We start from the raw sequence: 15,393 nt of genomic DNA, 5'->3' as shown, positions 1-15,393 counted from the left end.
TGAAACGTAATGAAGTAGTAATATAATGTTGTTGTTGTTGTTTTTTAACCATTAAGAATGTTCCCTGTAGGTTGATTTATTGGTAAACAAACACTAACCCTTCCCAAGTTTTTCTAGAATGTTCTAGGAACCAAAGTAATCTTGTATTACAATATTTGCTAGTTAGTAGTCATTTCAAAGATAAATACTGAATGGTGAGAAACTTGTTAGAAAAAAGAAAAGAATTGTGAGCTATTAAGCCATAGTTACCGTTTTTATTAAATTCATTTAGAAGCCTTTTATATGGTTATAGGAGCCTGACATAAAAATTAGTATATATCATTATATATGTATATGTACATTACCAATGCAGAAACATAAGACAAACCAAGAGGCATGATTACAACAAAGATTCTTATCAAATGGCTCAGAAATTATAATTGAAACTAAATGAACTAGTAAAATAATATTTCTCTGCTCACAGAACCCAGACACGATGGAAAGCAGAGTCTCTAGATGAAAAACTAGAGATGTTCTCCCTGACACGTCCTCTTCCTGTCCATTTTTTTCAGAGTAAGAGCACTAAATTATATACAGCAATGGTGAATGCTAATGCTGTTAAAAGCAATGTGCCATCTATTCTCTCTGGAATGTGTCCAAGCGGAGTGTTTCTGTCCCCTGTGCTCGTATAGCCAGCGGTTCAGCTCTGAGAAAGCTCTGATCTGGGATCTTGTGCTGGGCTGCTGGAGGTCAAACCCCTCCATCATGACAACACTGACAGCAATGAGCCCCTGATAGGACATGTTTGGTCAAATATGAACACTTGATGGACTCACTGAGGTCACCGTTAGTACACTGAGAATGCTTTAAATTGCAAGGATGCATTAGGACTGGAGAGTGCTCGATTGTTAAATCAAGTATTTCCTTTTGTGTTAATTTGTGGTTATACAGGCAGTACTAAAGTCATGGCATTGCAGCATACTATACCAAAATTTAAAGTCTGTGCATCTTGGCTACAGCCCAATGCAGCTATTTTCCATTATCTAGGACAAAACGGAGGAAGGCCAAAATGTGTAATTAAAAAAAAAAAAAGAAGAAAATTTGGCAAGTATAAAGAAGGCATAAAATATCCTATCAAGCACACACACACACACACACACACACACAAAAGTATACATATGCTGAGCATCTATGAGCACCAGCTAAATAAATAAACACTTGCTTGAAATTAAATCTTAAATATTATATTAACATAAAAAGTCTGTTAAAACATACAAAACAGTCCTACAAGACCAATATCACAACATACGGGATAAAAAAAATACATTTAGCTACAAAAAGATTCAAAGATCAATGTCAAAGTAATTGAACGGCTCATCACTAATGCAAAAACCTATGCTACTCTAAATTCAGCTTTTGTAAAAGACGATCAAGTGACCTTTTACTGCCATTCTTGACTTTAGTGCAGTCTAATTCATTTTCATGTGTAGTGTGTTCTCCTCCTTTCACTTGATATGCTTCTGTCCATACATACTGTACTGCATAACCATATTACAAATAAAACCGAAAGCCAAAAAATGGAGAACTATTATATTGAACTGCTTTAAAAACGGGTCCTCAGGTTCCTTGAGAGATGTTTTGTAAATGGAGAGTCAATTATTCATAGTGAAAAGTAAAAGACACCACTAGGCACAGAGAACACTGATATAATGCTGTAGCATATGTTAACTGTTAATTTAATCTGTGAAAGGGTCTATCTTATGCTATTTTGTATTTATTATCCATTAAGAACTAGCTTTTATTATCTACTAGTTTATATTTATTATGTACTAATGCTTATGCATTAGCTACTCGTGCTTATTCATTACAATGTAAATGATTTTTGTAAATTACACAGTATTTCACTGTAATATGAAGCGTATTTTACTGTAGGACAGTTATGCTGTATGTTACTGTATATATTTAAAGGTGCAGTAGGTGATTGTCTTCAGAAACATTTTTTTTGTGCTGATTGAAAATCTCTTCACAGTCACTTGGTATTGTAAATGTTACTAAAAAAACTAAAATATTGTCACGGCCGACATCTCCTATAATTCTGATAAGTATCTCCAACTGTCTGTCAACAAATGCAGATTTGGGCTTTTGCGCATCTGTTCACGCATATCCGCTATTAGAGTGTGCACGCTTAGATGAGCGATGCGTGTTCACGACATGTGCACATGACACAGTCACATTCGCGGCAAAATCAAATTTTGAATTTTTAACTTTTTAAACTCCTGAATCAATATTGGAGCTACTTTTGCACACTAAAGGAAGGGCGACACCATGGCTGAAGTATTTCTGTTAGACAGGTAATGTTCTGTTTTAAAACTATTTTAGTTTTACGCTGAGCTGATGCAGATGTTGTTATAAATGTTATATGCACGGAAGTGTTGTTGAGTCACTGAAATCTTCCGGCGAAAGATTGATGTGACTATTTTCAGTTGCATAATGCCCTTTTACAGCATCGGTAATGTAGATTTATGTTTAGTTTAGTTTTACTGTGCTAAAGTTGCTTTTATATTTACATTGGGTCATTTCTGAACAATGACAGCCTGTGACGCGCTCCCGATATAGTTCACCATGCTACTCTGAATATTCGCTCTGAAATAGCATGTAAGTGTGGTTTAGTAATAAGTAAAATTCCTACACACGGCCGGGCCAACCACTACATACACTTCTAACTGGCGAATGACATGAGATAATGGGTTGTCTGCTGTTATGTCGCAGTACGCGTGTTTGCGATTTCAGGAGTCGAGGCTTTGAAACACAGTCCCTCCCCTGCCGTCCAAAGCTAATTTGCTAACCGATTAGCATTTTGGCTGATCACCTACTGCACCTTTAAAGTTGTGAAAATGACTATATTTTACAGTAAAGATTCACAATACTGTAAATACATATACAGCAAGATGAATAGTGCTGTAAATCTAAATACAGTGATTTTAATGATTTAAAGTAAGTTACTGGTGAACCGCAGCAAGTAGTAATTATAAAACAAGTTCTGGTCTGAAAATGGTATTGTCACGGTCACCAGCGATCTAACCCTTATGGATTGCTGGAGAACATTTACTATCACACAGATTACAATCCTGTCTCCCTAAGAATTACAAATCCTGTCATGCACCTCACACACACACCTGCTCCAGTTTTCCTTTGATTACACACACACACACACACACACACATAGCTGGGAGCTGCTCAAGGACTGATTACATGGATCTTATGTACAGCACACACACACACACAAACACACATACTCACACACACACACACACACACACTGGGCTGAGTGTTGTTTGGTTATACTGTAGCATTACAAATATCGTAAATCCTGTCTAGTCATTCTGTGTCTCAATCCTTGCCTTATTTTCCCTGTTATTGATTCTTTGCTGCCTAGCCTGACCATTTGCTTCTTTCAGATTATGATTTTGGATTACCTTTTTGGTTCTGCTCCTGTTTTGACAATTGCCTGCCTGACTATTATTTGTTAATAAAACTGCATGTGGATCCACAACTCCATTGCCAGCATACATCAGTTACACGTATACTAGTCTCTAATTAATATATAATTTTATATAATAAATAAAAGTATGTATTAAAAGCTAGAATGTATTTAATATGTATGAGTATAAAGTAAGTACTACTATCTAATGATTAAGTACTAGTATTTAATAATTTTAAGGTCTGAAAAATACATATTAGTGAAAGATGGAACATGTATTAGTTATTGTTCCATGACAGATATAGGGTCAAGGAGAAAACAAAAACAACATAATTAGTAGTCACGGTAATACTTTATTTTAACAAATCACACCATTAACTACTGGCTTATTACCTGCCTATTATTAAGATATTAACAGTTTTTAGCATTAATAAAGTATGATCTTATACTACATCCCTAATCCTACCCACTACCTATAAGGTGAAATGACGCTAACAAAGGAGTGCGGATCCAAACGCAGGGTTTATTAGTTGGATGGTCAGGCAAGCTACAGTCAGCACAGGAGCAAACAGATGTATACACGCCATCTAGAGACATAGTCAAATAAACTGGCAGATGGTGAAAAGGCAGGCAGCAGACAACATAAAACAAACAAAACAAAGTAAGGATCAAAAACACGGCAAGACAAGGCAAGAAAAATGCGTTGTATTGTTCACTAACAGTTTAACAAGACTCGCCATGAGAGTCTCACTGTGAGCCGTATATATGTGTGGTGTAAATAATCCATGAGCAGCATTAGCTGTGTGAGTCTAATCAATGGAGACTTGGAGTAGGTGTGTGTGTGTGTGTGTGTGTAGGTTTGTGTGTGTGTGTGTGTGTGTGTGTGTGTGTGTGTGTTGCATGACTGAATCTTGTAGTCCATATATTGGTGGATTTGTAGTCCTTATAGTGTTCTGCATGTTTACCAGTGATCTGCACAAGCTGGATCGCTGGTGATTGTGACAATACCTAAACCCAACTTCTACCTTAATACCTATTAATAAGTAGCAAATTAGTAGTTTATTGAGATAAAAGTCTTAGCTAATGGTTTGTTAATAGTGTGAACTGTACAATAAAGTGTGACCATATATTCAAATAAGCATTTGTATCTTAAATATATATACTAGTAATTAATAGGTGACAGTATATAATAGATAAGAACTAGAATCTATTAAATAAGTGCTAGTATCCTTTAAAAGAGTACCAAAAGAAAAAGCACTACTGTAGTTATCAATGATTAAGTAGTAGTTATTGCAGTAATAGATAGAAATGCTACTAATAGCATGCAAATGTTCAATTTAAATGTTTTTGCCAAGTCCAGTAAAAAATAAAATATAAACACAAAGCTGTTGACATTCTTCCCATCCCAGAGTCACAATTATTATAATGATCACCTGATGAATGCTGTATATGTGAGAAACCATGTGCAACAATGTTTCCATGCGTGAAATGTGAAATAATGCTAAATTATTTGACCAGAGCATGCCGTGTTCTTGTAAAGATGTGTTCAGTAGGAGAAGTGTGACCCAGCACAGGCCTTGTCAGCAAGCTCGTTTATCACCTGCTTCACTCTATTACACCAATGAGTCTGCAGATCAATAGACAGATGCTCGTATATCTGCGTTTGCCTTGGTGCTTAGGGCTGCTGACCCACTTCTCCCCAAATACCCCAACAACCCTCTATCTTTTTCCAATCCCTTTTCCTTTCATTTTTGCTTCTTCTTGAATTCTAGTTACTGCTGGATTTCACCGCATCACCGGTTCAGGCCAATTTCACCGTGCAAAGACATATACTGTACTATGAAAATGTGATTTGCTATTGGATTTAAAACACTTTCCATTGCCTTGAAGCTGTAATTTGCATTGAATTAAGAACTGTCAATGGGTGTTGTTAGGCAAGATGCAGAACATTCTAAATTCACTGTAGAAATAAAAACTACTAATAAATTCAACATAGGCTTATTCTAAACACGTAGCCCTATATGCATTTCTGGAGAGCGCATTTATGTAGCTGAATATGGCTGCATTTCACTTTTAAAACAAAGGCTACGGGGCGGTATTTTGCCGTTCCTTATCAGCTAACCGCTTCCATCCGTATGGACGGCTTTCCTGCTGCCAACAGTTTATTTGGTAACCAGTTTATACGAGTTGACCACGCAGATGGGGTTTGAGAACAACGCACCCAGAAAGCGTGTAAGACAAAAACAAAAGCCAAAAATAATTAAACAAGTAAATAACTGGGCGAGAATGTGAGTATGTAAAATCTGAAAATGTGGTTAAAATCAGGCGAGGGATTTTTCCTTTTTTTGGATTGCTTTTAAAACTGTCAGTTGCGTTTAGGGAAGTGGGTGGACGGGTCAATACGTGCGTTTGAAAACACTATTGGTTGGGTTTAGTGATTGAATTGGGTGGGTCAGTCGATCGTTCAGTCATTCATTCTGTCAGTTGAAAGCAGCCTCTGGTAGATTTACGTGAGAACAGCAGGTGTGAATAGTACTCGTGAGAGAAATTTGAGATCTCAAAAAGTGTACACAGTGACCTCTGGTGGATTCGCTAAAACAAATACTGCAAAAAACGTAGCTCCTGGGAAGTATTTGGCGCTCTCCAGAAAGGTATATAGTGGTACTTTTTCAGAATGCGCCTGGGTTTAATAATTGTTTTTGCTTATTTTCTACAGTTTTTATTTTGTGTTTTAACAAGAAGTGTTTTAAGTGTTTTCAAAGGGTTCCTTAATTTCAGTTTTGCTAAACTACTAATAAACTTAAATTGATGTTGTTAATTTGATCTTAATTAATTGGATATGATTTTTGATTAACAGTATTTGTTTTTAAGCAGTGAAATGGTTCAAGAAATAAAAGTGGTGGAAAAGCTGTCCATTGTTTGATACTTTGCAACAACCAGCTTTATATAATTTTGTTATTTTTAGAAGATTTAAAATTAAAAGCACAAAGTACAATGTTAAAATCAAAAATTTTCCACTTGCCTTTGATTAGGTTTTAAAGGTTTTAAAGCTTCAAATTTTATATTATATTATATTATATTAAATTATATTAAATTATATTATATTATATTATATTATATTATACGTTCATTCATTTTCTTTTAGACTTAGTCCCTTTATTAATCTGGAGTCGCCACAGCGGAATGAACCACCATTTTAACCAGCACGTTTTTACGCAGCGGATGCCCTTTTGCCGCAATCCATCTCTGGGAAACATTCACACACACTCATTCCCACTCGTACACTACGGAAAATTTAGCCTAGCCAGTTCACCTGTACCACATGTCTTTGGACTGTGGGAGAAACCGGAGCACCCAGAGGAAACCCACGCGAATGCAGGGAGAACATGCAAACTCCACACAGAAATGCCAACTGACCCAGCCGAGGCTCGAACTAGCGACCTTCTTGCTATGAGGTGACAGCACTACCTACTGCGCCACTGCGTCGCCCTATATATTATATTATTTATTATATTATTTATTATAAAATATATATTATAATGTATACAAAAAATATAATACATTCATTTAGTAGTTAACAAGGTAACATTTAAAATCACAACAACAGCAGTAAAATACAAAATATTGTGCACTACTATTATAATTTAAAATATATTAGAAATGTAAATGTATTAATTTGTCTGAAATGATCCTTAAAAATCATTCTTACATGATGATTTGCCACTCAAGAAATATTATCCTTAATGTTGAAAAGAGCTGTGCTGCTACATATTCATAAACCACAGGTGTATCCAAGTTTGGACACTTTTTCAGGACGAATCCATGGTGTATTTGTCATTTGGGACTTATGAATTCATGAACTATCTGAAATACAGGAAAATTTCAAGTATCTTTACTGTCAATTCAGGGTCAGCAGGATTTCTGTAGTGTATAAAGTAAACTTTAAGAAAACTTAGCAAAAAAAAACTTAGTGTGTGTGTGTGTGTATATATATATATATATATATATATATATATATATATATATATATATATATATATATATATATATATATATATATATATATATACATACAGTATACATATTGCATGTTTTATGATTGCATATATATATTGTTTATTTTATGCATTTCTTGATGTGGCATTGCATCTTTACTCACACAGACACCTTTGGATCTTGACATCTTGAGCTCTTCACCTGTTCACTTCCTCTCACCTGCTCGTTTTTCGCTTTCTTTTTCTCTCCTTACCTCCAAAAATACTCGACTCTTCTCACTTCCTTAGCTTCCTCCCTGCTTCTTTTTAAAGAAGCACATAATGACACTTCCCCTCGGTGATCTGCTGGAGTGTGCTGTCTGTCCTCCCTGTCTTTGCTCCAGAACACTTATGGACTTTTTATCTGGCAGCTCAATCTGACCTCTTATTTGTCCGACTGCACCATCCCTAGCGTCGCTGAAGGGGTTCGCATGTTTATAATATCTGCAATGTGAAACTTAAAGTCAATCACATCAAACATGACGGAAACTTCATTTATTATCTAGTGTGAAGAAATCATACTCATGTCTCTAGGCTTATAGGCTGTTATAAAACTACTGGTGACATTCTAGTTAACAAGCCTGGTGGTGAAATAAACATTGCACACTGCACTAAAAATATCCGTAAATTAGCAGTTTTCCATATTTTGTGGTGCATCCCCCCCCCCCCCCCTTTTTTTCTAAAGCATAAAAATACCATAATTTGTGTGCATTTTTTTAAGAAACATGCTAAGTGAACATGTTTGTGTATCTGAAAAAGTATGCTGAAGTCAGTTATTCTGCTTTGAAAATGTGAGTTACGTGCCGGATCATCTGTCTTTGTTTTGGTTGTTTTAACCAACATAACTCCACTTTAGCCAATGATATTTTAGCGACCCGGGTTTCCTTGTTGGAAAGACGAAACAGACGAAACACGACAGAAATTTAAATACCAGCATTCAAAAGGACAGAATATGCACTCACTCATGAAATGGTGAGGTTTATAATCTAATTAATACATGTTATTATCTCTTTAGCATTACTAAATGTAGATGCTGAATCACTAATATGTGTTGGTTTACATTATTTCACAGTTTTAAAGTATAATTTTAAATGTTTTATTTTATTTTAAGATCTGAGGTGAACTATCTGCTGCTGCTTTCAGTAGTATGACAATAAATGTCATGTAAAATGGCACTCAAACTCGCATTATTAGCATTTAACACTTAATAAAGCACATGACAATGTGCACATGTCAATATGGTTATTTTCTGCGGCCGCCTTTTTAAAACACGAAAGCGATGCTGCAGTGGGAAGAAACCCAGGAGTATAGGATCAGCACTGTAAACATTGCACCATGCTGTGTACTACAAACCTCCAGCTGTTGCCGCGATTTCAAAATGCAGATATGGTGTAAACATCTCTTTAGTATCTTTCAGTTCAGTTTAATCTAAACAATTAAAGCATATTAGGGTTCAAACAACATCACATTCTCTTTAAGAGTAATACACTTAAGTGTCCTCCTAGGTTTCAGTTCATGACAGCAGGTAAACACCTTGGGGCGTTTCCCTGCTTCAGCCTATCTAACCCGGTGAGCCAGTAAACAATGCAGTCCTCTGGAACACATCCTTGCGTAGGCTGTAATAGTGTTGTCCTGATACTGAACTTTTAAGAATGTCCATTTCCCACTAACATTTAGAACAGCGTTTAAAAGCCGTGAAGATCAGTAGATTTATCAGCGGATCGCTCGTCTGTGTTTGCACTCGGTAAGCATTGGCAAAGTGCGGTGAACTGATGACCTTCACGGCCAATCACAGTCATTCCTGTTGTGCATGTGAACACCATGACAAATCAGCGCTGTTTAAGAACGCCATCAACAGTGCTTAAATGTAAACAGGAAATGGACTTTTTTTTTTTTTACATTTCAGTATTGAAATTTTGTATCATGACAAGTCTAATATAGTGAAAGAATCAGTTCATTAATTTAAGATTGACAAAAGGCATCTAAAACATGTGTTTGGGAAAGAAAACGTTAGCTAACTAGTGCCATTTCCCTTAACTTAGCTGAAAATGAGGTCCAATATCCCTTTTTATTTTCATTATTCATTCAGAAGGGACCTTTGGGTCACTGAGAAGGCGGTAAAATTATACATTTTTGTCGCTTTCTCTTCGCTGATAAGATATACAGCCAGGTACACATTCCTCTGTGACTCAGGCGATACTTCAAGGTTTTTCTTCCCACCGCAGCCTTGATTTCATTATTCAAAATGGTGGCCGCGTGAAATCAGTCTATTCAAGGAGTTGGTTAGAACAAAAACTTTATTCAATATGGAAAATGTCCCTTTTATCGCATGCTGTTGCTTTTATATAAAACACACCTTAAATCAGTCTTTAGGCTTGATTGCCAGACTCACGCCTGTTGTTCCTTAATCTGGCAACCTGCACTTTAATGTGATTTAATCCAGTTGCACTTGCATATTGCACCTTTAACATTGAAAAGGTTGAAAAAGTGACTTATTAACATTGTTAGTAGTTTAAAGTGATGTATCATCTGGGTTGGTGTTGCATATTAAAGTAAAAAAAAAATCTGTAATTTTACTGACTTATTTCTCCTTATATTATTCCTGTGCAATATTTAAAACTACAGTAGTAAAAGGTCAGTCAAACTTACTTTGTTAAATCTAGCGTTAAATTCTCAACATCAAAAGTTGAAAGAGCAGAGATCAACATCCCATAATAATGAACATAAAACACAAAATACGGAAACTGTTATTTAACAGATATTTTTTCACAGTCCAGTCTCCAACATCCAAAACAACATATAGAATTTTATCAAGCAATTATAGTCTTTTCAACAGCACTGTTGTTTTCTCAGAGTAAATAACCTCATATATCATCTATTTAAAGTGGCAGCAGCAAACAGTTTGTGTCAGTGAGCAAGCTAAACGGGACAAAATAAATGTCCTATGGTTAAGAAAGCGCTAAATATAATTGACAAGCACTGAATGAACCCCCTTGCTCGACAAGTTGAACATGGCGTGACTATCAAGCAGCTAATTTTCGTCAACATTCTGATTTTCCTTCCTTATGATAATGCCAGCTTTGTAACAGCACATGCACAAGCAGCGTGGCGCTAATAGAAAATAACTTGCAAAGAGCTGAGATTGCACTCTGTTTGGACAGCCCTGAGGGCCGTTTTTGGAACAGTCCGAGCTTTCATTTACTCTAATTGCAGTTCTAGTCTTTATAACATACACTTAAATAAGAGAAGAAAAGAAAGACGGAAATCAAAATCCCATTGAGTGTAACTTTTCTCATAATCCTTCTTGGTGTGGAGATTTCTTATACAGTGGACTGGCTTCTTAAAGGATTTAGAGAGATTGGGTCCCATTTCTCTTTGGGAGCTGAAAGTAGGATTGAATGGAAAGTCAAAGGTTTTATATTAATGCATTTTTTCTTATCACAGGGAATTTTTTTTAAACTAGGGATTGTCGTCCTCTCTCCTTGTTAGACTTTTATTAAAATACAAATCAAATCAAAACTAACTATATGATTTTATTAACTCACATTGCTAGTTAAAAATTGCTTAAATTGAAATCTGAAAATGCAGTGAAAAAGCCTGTTTTTTTGTTTCATTTAAATTTTGAGACTGTCTGTTTTAGGTATTGGGTGTGGATAACATACTTAACCACACCGGCAACTGTCAGTTTTGACAACTAACAGAAATGGTGAGAAGGAAGTGTCTGTTGTGATAACTCTTCTAAAACCTATTTTCCCATCTTTCTAAATCAAATGACTACTACACCCAATCAGCTTGTAATAGAAAAAACAAGCCACACCCACCGTTTTCTCATTTAATCCTTATGTGCTGTTGGCGATGTTTTCATCTACTCTGGATTCCACTCTTTTGACTATAACTTTTCCTGTGTTTTAGCTTATGGAATGATTTTTGGTGACAAATCTTATTTTACACATATTTTGAGAAAATGTTTTGAATGAAAAAAAAAAACTTAATGATACACTCTGGGCAAATGTACTACCCTTTTGTTATGTTCGGGATAAAAACATCCACTAAATTAAATTGCTGTAAAAATGGATTAGATTAATACTTTTTCTAGTTTTTTTTTTTTAAATAAATATTTTAATCAACCTCAGTCCTGATTAAAACTACTAAATTGTTTAGAAAATGATAGGATTTTAACTATTTAATTGCCAAATTCATAAATGATGTTACTGATTGGGTGAAAAAACACACAAAACGATGTATTTTCAATATAAAAAGTAATTGTAGACTGAAGACTTTTTATCTAAGTCTTGGACATAAGAAATGACATTGCCTTTTTGATGCATTGTTTTTTATTAATTTAAATTTTTTTCTCCCTAATTTACTGTTGGTAGCCGTTTTTGCCCCATTGACTTCCATTATAGCCATATTTATATTTTATATTTTTTGGATTGCAAAGCCATGACACCATATAATCATGCATTCTTGATTGTTGGTCATTGTCCCTGTTGGGAAGAGGTAAGATTTGTAATTTGTACTATTGATCATCAGTTGGCACCATTAACTCTTTAAATAGGTCTGTGCAAAAAAGCTTAGTATTTGTATTTTATATGGCATACAACAGCAAAATAAAGTGTGTGTATGTGTGTCCGTGAGAGTGCCCTTTACGCACTTACCTTGATGTGTCTGAGAAAATCAAAATATGCATCTCAGCTCTCAGTACTACATGGACTAAACAGAAACAAAGACTGTGTTTATGCACCACCAAATGTGGTTACAATGGAGTCAATAGGGCAAAAACAGCCACCGACAGTAAATTAGGAAACAGTAAAATATGAAAATCTAACAACGCATCAAAGCCAATGTTGTTACTAATCTTTCATGATGTGATAAAAGGTTAAACAATCCAGTCCACAATTACTTTTTGTATTGAAAATATGCCATTTTGTGTGTTTTGTTCACCAAATCAGTGACTTTATTTATCAATTTGGCAATTAAAGAGTTAAATTGCTGTAATTTTTAAAAACATTTATTAGTTTTAATCAGTACTGAGTTTGATTAACAAATTGCTGTAGAAAAAAAAATATCTGGTGTGTTTTGGGTTTAATGTGGATGTTTTCATCCCTAACGTAACAAAAAGGTAGTACATTTGAACAGTGCACAAGGGTTAATATACTGTTTCTAGGAACTGGGTCACAAAAAAAGCACATTGACACGAGTACTGAACGTGATCGGGTCCAAAAATCTGAATGAAATGCTTGATGTTTGATCATTTTAGAGCAAGGTCATAAGTGTTCAATTTAGCAAACGAGTCAATGTACAAGAACAAAGCAAAAGTGATTGAAATCTTACCTTGGAATTTCAATATGCAAATTTTAACACACAACTTTTAAAAGAAAGCTTGATGTGTCATTGCCTTAATTGACACGGTTTAATATTGTTGAGGTCTTTCTTTAGTATGAGTAATGAACACACAGTTTGATTGCTAAGGCTGCAGTGTTTACAAAACACTTGATGCTTTCCTACATACATGCCAGTGTCAGTCACAACACACTTAATGAAATAAACAGGTTGTCTTCATATAAGGTCACCATGAAAGGTTAAAAGTTAAGATTGTAATTCTTTTTCGCTATGATGTGTATATCTTACTTGAATACTTGAACAGTTCTGAAATGAGAAAAAAATGTAGGATACAGTGGTGGAAATAGTACTTAAAAGTCATTCACTCCAAAAAATTATTTTGCTGCTAGTTCAAATTACTTATTTAAAATGAGCTTAAACAACACATTTTTTTAGTTGTTTGGGGAGACAACTTAATTGTTTTATGTTCAAACCACTTAAATAGGTAAACTTAATTCCTTTATGATATCCCAACACAAATCAATTATGTGTAACGCAACATTTTTTACAGTGCACTCAAGTAAATGTACTGTACCATGGTTAAAAATGTAGTGCAAGTAGATTAAAAAGTATCTATTTTAAATATTACTCAAAATATGTGTAAAAAGTTGCTCTTTTAAAAGTACTTGAAGAGTAGTGAGTAGTGAGTGCTGTGAAAGGTTGATGTGTTTCCATGCTATTTGTGTGTAAAAAATGTAACATTCTGTAGAGCATTTAGATAGCTTAAGGTCATTTGGTGATTTCTGTCATCCTTAGTGATGGGAAGTTTGGATCATTTTACTAACCTTTCAGTCTCGTTCATCAAAGTGAACAAATCTTTATTTGAGTATTTTCGTTCATTTTGTTCAATATGCAAAAATAACATTAAAATGTTACAAAATGCTTCCAAACACATCTACAACTAACCCAAACGTTGATCAAACTACAAACGTCATAATGCTACTAGAGAAAATAATCCTTTATTGTTTTCCTGGTGTTTTGTCTATGATTATGTCTGATTCCTCATCTGGCATGTCTTCAAATTTGAGTAGTTTGTTCACCTGAGATTGACAGTCCCATATAAGCTTAACCACTGCGCACAGTCTGAGCTGGAAAGACCCATGATTAATTCACCTTTTGAGTCGCTCGTTCATCACGTGACAGCATGTAAAGAGATGACTCAACCCGCATACTAGAGAAATGAATGCATCATCTTTTTCCGACTCTAAATGCATATGATTAGCTTCTGTCTTTTAAGTGATGAAAGAACGACTCAAACTGAGGACTCGAGAAATGAATAGATCAAATCTTTTTCCAGCTCTGACTCCATATGATTGGCTTCTGTCTTTTATGAAATGAACGAACGACTCAAACCCAAGAGGACTCGAAAAATGAACTAATCTTCTACTCCGCCTGCTCAAATGAGCGCATGTGCGAATGAACGAATCACTCCCTAAAAGTACTCAACGTTCTTGAGTCACATAAAATATTCGTTTACAAAGAGCGAATTGTTCAAGAATGACCCATCACTAGTCATCATACAATAAACATCCTTCATCTTCTCATCAGTGACAGGCAGTCTAAATAGACTCTGGGTCATTGCGAGTAAAGATTTTGGACATCTTCATGGACACTTTTAATATTTTCTAGTAGAGGTGTGAACCTACACTAGTCTCACGGTTCGGTTCAGTTACGATTATCATGCCATTGATTCGGTTCAATTCGATATTTCGGTGCATTGACAGTGCTTTTCATACACAGTTTTTTATTTTCTTCACAGCAGCATTTCTTGTATTAAAATGTATGAATATATTTATATTTATATACTATTTGTAATACAATTTTGTCATTTAATACAAACAGTCAGATAAATAAACTGTACCTTTAAACAAAACGAGCATTTAGCAAATAATATAAACAAATATAAATATCCAGCTCAATTTCTGATCCTTGTCTAGTTCTCTTACACCCCTTTGATTGGTCACATCCTCAAAAAAACGGTTACGATTGGCTCTTGCGTGCTGCGTTCTTCATAGATGAGTGATGCTGATAAGCGGCAGGCGGCAGCGGCGATCTCACAGCTGATGTATGATAGACACGGTGGAGAAAACTCGGCAGACACGCGCTCGTTTCTGGATGCAAAAGTAACGCTGTAAAACAGCCGAGAAAAGAAGAAAAGCCACGCCAGCAGGTCAAATGGGCCACTGTGTGTGTGTGTGTGTGTGTGTGTGTGTGAGAGAGAGAGAGAGAGAGAGAGAGAGAGAGAGAGAAATGGAGTAGGCTACTTTCATTCTCTTGATCTCAGTGAAATAGGGGCTATTGTTGTATATGTCTGTGAAAGACTGATCCAGCAAACACACACAGTGAAATTGTGCACAGTTTATGAGTTTTAAGTAGTTAAAGCGCTGTAAATACTCGCGATCGCCTCCCTCGCGACAGAGCACATATGAGGTAAATGACGTCAGTAATAACCGGTTATGATTATTACCGAACCGAGACCGAATTGTCCGCGTCTGCATCGCAGTGCACCGAAAAAAA

At 35.4% G+C, this 15,393-nt stretch overlaps 1 protein-coding gene across 1 annotated transcript in view; it reads right to left on the bottom strand.

Annotated features, from left to right (window-relative positions):
* Positions 1 to 15,393, bottom strand: part of fam163aa (family with sequence similarity 163 member Aa) — a 32,713-nt gene that overhangs the window by 6,775 nt on the left and 10,545 nt on the right. The gene's annotated exons all lie outside the window — the stretch shown is intronic.

This window comes from Danio rerio, chromosome 2 (genome assembly GCF_049306965.1).
Source record: "Danio rerio strain Tuebingen ecotype United States chromosome 2, GRCz12tu, whole genome shotgun sequence".
Lineage (NCBI taxonomy): Eukaryota > Metazoa > Chordata > Actinopteri > Cypriniformes > Danionidae > Danio > Danio rerio.
Note: the sequence above shows the minus strand (reverse complement) of the source record. Positions and strands in the feature narration are given on the sequence as shown.